Consider the following 4,596-nt stretch of genomic DNA (forward strand, 5'->3'; position numbering starts at 1 on the left):
ATTTTTGTTCAATTTGTTCCAAACCACACCGAACATGGGCCAAAATTGGGCCGATTTCCGCCGAAAGTGGGCCAAAATCGGCGGCTGAGGGGGGCGAGCTTGGGGGTTAGCTGGAAACCCGAGCCCCCTACGCCGATTTTTCCGTCGGTTGGCCCCCAGCCGGCGCTATTTCAAGCCCCGGGGGGGGGGGAGAACGGCTAGAGATGCTCTAAGAAGTCATCGATCTCGATCGCCGGTGCATGAAACGAAAACAAAGAATTGATTTTGATTATCAATCAAACTCGCTCACCGCCACAGTAACGTACACACGTACGCATATGCATATCTACGTACAGTATATGCGTGATGAGCTCAGACTTTGTAGCCACCGGCAGCGGCGGCGGCGGTGGGAGTGGCAGGGGCGGGGACGACCATGGAGACGATGGTGTCGCTCAGGAATGACTCAATGAGCGTGCGCTTCTCCTGGGGATTCCTGGGAAGAAAAATGGCGTAGCTCTTCTTGACGGCGGACTCGAGGGCAGGGACAAACTTGTAGGCCTCGTATGCATCACCAGTGGTCTCCTTGATGGCCTCGCTGAAGGCAGAGTCGAAGATGGTGGACCTGTCCTTTATCGGGGCAGCGTCGGCAGTGGTGGCTGCAGTGCTGAAGGCGGCGTCGATCTGGTCGATGGCCTTGAGCTTGCCGGCAGGGATCGGCCCCTTGACTTCCTCACCGGAGTGGACCTTCAGGATGCCGACAATGATGCAGAGCGACTTGTCGAACATGGCCACGAAGGATTCATACTTGGCCTCCGGGGTAGCACCCTGGGCTTTGTGTGAGGCCCACGCCAGAGTGAAGCCGACCCTGGAGTTGAAAATGGCTTTGGTGCTGGACGTGTCGGTGACCCCCTCAAGAGACCAGCTGCCGAAGATCTGCACGAAGGTGTTCAGGAATATCTTGCCCTTGTCCATTGGAGGGGCTGCGGCTGCGGCCGCCACGGCCGCCTTGAAGGCATTGTTGGCCTTCTCAGCTAGCTTCTGCTCCTCAGTTGTGGCCTTGGGCTATGGCCCGGCTGGGGCGTAGCCAGCTTCGGCAGCATACGAGACGGCTGGCCCCGCCACGAGGGCGACGGCCACCAAGAGCGCCACCGTACACTGCTGCACCGCCATTGCTGCTTCTCTTGTCTTGTGTTGGTTGGTTTGCACACTACGTAGGAGGAGAGATTGTGGTGCGGTGTGAGGATGAAGGAGCTTAATTAGCTCTATATATACATCGACCCGCACGTTGAGAGGCCCGGAGAGATTACCGCGCCCAAATTAGCAATCCCCTCCTCTCCTCTCCTTTTTTTAGCCAAACTCATTATCCCCGTGAGCTCTTCATGCCACAAACCAATAATAATAGCATCGATTAGATCCCTAACTACTGTTTAACGTCGTGGGGTGGGTAATAATAAAAGTAATAAAAAATCAACAACGTGCGAAGATGTGATTGGACATAAGGGAAGGGAGGGGCCCACCCCTTAAAAATCAGGGGGCATAGTTACTTAGTTAGGATGTTTATGTATTCTCTTCGTAGGAGCCCGTGAATGTAGCATTTTTGGGGTAATAACCTTCCAGTCCGAACTGTATGGGATCCTCTCCCCTGTACCAATCCTCCAAATATATCCATGCTTGAAGGATGAAAAAGAAAACATGATGTTGTGGCCACGTGAATGATGATCCTTTCTTAAGGGTAGATTGTAAGAGATCATAGTTAGGGAAGTACTTGGCTTTTAAAATTCTTGCGTGGAACAAATCAGGGTTAGGTATGAATCTCGATCATTGCTTGGCAAGCATCGCAAGGCTAAAAGAATATATAAATCTCTTAAGTCCTTACCCCCTTCACTTTTAGGAAAGAGAATTGTCCACCATGCAAGCCAATCCATCTTTTTATTATCCTCCTCATCTCGCCACCCAAACTGAGCAATAATGTCATTAATTTCTTTGCAAATTCCTTTAGGCAAATAAAATACAAAGATGGCGAACACAGTTATAGCTTGAGTTGTGGACTTTAGAGCATCTCCAGCTGCACCCCAACAGGCCTCCCAAGGCCATTTTTTAGCGCCGACGCCCAAAAATCGGCCCATTCGCGCCCACAGGAGCCCAATTTTCGCCGTTAGGGCCGAAACTAGCGCCGACGAACCCAGGCCAAACCCGGCGCGCTGGGGGGCGCCCGGCAGCCCTGTACAATCTTTTTTGGTGCGAAAGAATGGCGGGCCCGCCGAGTCAGCGACCCCCGCGCCTCGTCGTCCTCATCGCCTCGGTTTCCATGGGGAATCAATGCCAAGGCTGCCGCCGGTCAGCCTTCCATTGATTCCTCACGGGCGGCGCGGTGAGGCAACGCGCCCTCTCTCGTCACGCCTACACATGCCACCCCCCGGCCGCTATATAAGCCGCCCCTGCCTCGCCGCTGAACGCACCCTACCCGCAACCCCCCTCTCTCCCCGTGCACTCACAGCCGTCGCCGCCGAACTCTCTTTCCCTCTCTCCCAGTGCATGCACAGACGATGGGTGAAAGGTGCCCCGGCGAGGGGCAGCGGCCAATGGCTTCAGCCGCCACTCTCTACACGAGTGGGAAGCCCATCTCCTCCATGAAGCGAACTACCCGGCGCCTCCCGACATGCGTGCGCCGGGGCGATGGAGGCTCAGCGCCGGGGGCGTCCCCGTCCCCCCGCTGCCCGACGTCGAGCACCCCCACTACTTCCAGGCCGAGATCGACTGTGTGCGGGCGTCTCTATCGGAGGAGGAGCGAGCCCTTCCAGAGTACGACGCCGGCAACCACGAGGCATGGGCAGCGTACTTCAAACACCGAAAGGCGGAGCGGCTGTCCTCCATCAACAACACGCCACTGGTGAGGGGGCGCAACAACAGCGACGGCCACCGCCTGCGGTGGGGCGCCCCCGGTGGGGCGCCCCCGGCCGCACGCTACACGCCGTCCTCGAGTACCTCGAGGGCGGCAACAATCTGCCGCTGACGTACCCGGCCGCCCCGGTCCCCCGCCAAAGTTGCGGTTCATGGAAGCCGAGGAGGATGCTGGGCGGGTCCTCCTCCTCCCGTTCCTCCTCCCGCTCCTCCGGATAGCCATCAACGAGGGCGGCGGCGGTTCCTCGGGTCCAGCCTCCCACCTCATAAGGCCAAAGACGGAGCCGGCGCTTGGCCCCGTGAAGTGCGAGCACAACGACGAGGCCGCCTTCGACGACGAGGCCGCCTTCGACGACGAGGCCGCCATGAAGTGGGCGCAAGAGGACTGGGCGCGGACGGAGATGGAGCGCCAGTGTCGCGTCCTGGAGGGGATCGCCGCTTGGTGTCGTGGCCGCGACGAGGGAGGCGTCATCGTTCTCGATGACAGCGACAATGAGGTGCTGCCGCCGGCCAAACCAGTCCACCATGGGGACCCCAGGTAGGGGTCCAGTAGGGATGGCCGCGTGAAGGAGGAGAAGGACGACGATGGCGGCGGCGACTTCGACGTGTTCAGCGAGTTCTTCGGCCTATCGGCGCGGCCGTTCTTCTTCTTCTTTTTAGTAGACTTATTATTCTGTTTCTATATGTAAAAAAAAATGTGAACCACCTAAATATCGCCTAATGTATGCTGTGTTTGCCGAAATTTTCCCAATCATGTTTTTTTAAAGAGCGTCTAGGGCAGACCTGGGGGCGGCGGCTGGGAAGCCATAGCGGGGGGGTGGACGACGACTGGAGATGCTCTTACTAAGATCTCCTTCCTTCCAATGGATAATTGCTTCTCAATCCATCATTTCAACCCTTGTTTACATCTAGACAAGCTACTGAATTAAGAAATTTGTGCTAATCAGGTTGTTGTACTAGCTGCACTGTTAAGATAAATCAGGGCAAATGAGACATAAGCTGTTGTTATATCCGCGACTTTAGAGAGCACGTAAACCCACTTTGTTATGCGTTATTCGGATCTTCATGTTCATTACTGTTAAATAGATTGTGTGCGATTATGCAATTATTGTCCCATGATCTGATTTAGTTATGTCGTTTGTGTATGTGCTACTGTGTTACTGTCATCCCGTTCAATTTTATTATTTGCATTGCATGGTGATGAGTACAACCGTTGGACGAAACTTTATTCGTCACAGTAACCTTTTAATTTTTTGGTGCTCTAGAATTGCCAAATATGTATCGGGTGCACTATGTGTGCTTCATATACAGGCCATATGTTACAGTCTTAGTGAATCATTATGATTCTACCTCAGCAAACTGAAATCCTATTGATGTTGCATTTGTATGGCTTCCTTTTCAGGGCTATGCATTGTTATGTGTTGGTTACCCATCCTCTTATCTGGAGGTTGAAGCTCAAGATAAAGACAAGGCAAGCAATTCTCTTAGCCGCCTTCTGAGTTCTAAGAATTTTCTAGTTCAAATATGCAGTAGGAACTATGAAATATTCTTCTAAATTCTGATGATTGCACCATTAACAATGGTCTATCTCAAATTCTCAATGTATAGGTATATTGGCTCCAGTTTGGAATATATTTTGCACGAGGGCCTGTTGTAAGTATTGCCAACCTTTTCTTGTTCGAAAACTGCTGTTCCTTGTTCTAGGAAGCTGATAGC

The 4,596-nt window shown here is 53.6% G+C and overlaps 1 pseudogene; it reads right to left on the reverse strand.

Annotated features, from left to right (window-relative positions):
* Positions 1-295: 295 nt before the first annotated feature.
* Positions 296-1,149, reverse strand: LOC119289227 (annotated as a pseudogene).
* Between the last annotated feature and the right edge of the window lie 3,447 nt (positions 1,150-4,596).

This window comes from Triticum dicoccoides, chromosome 4A, assembly GCF_002162155.2.
Source record: "Triticum dicoccoides isolate Atlit2015 ecotype Zavitan chromosome 4A, WEW_v2.0, whole genome shotgun sequence".
Taxonomy (NCBI): Eukaryota; Viridiplantae; Streptophyta; class Magnoliopsida; order Poales; family Poaceae; genus Triticum; species Triticum dicoccoides.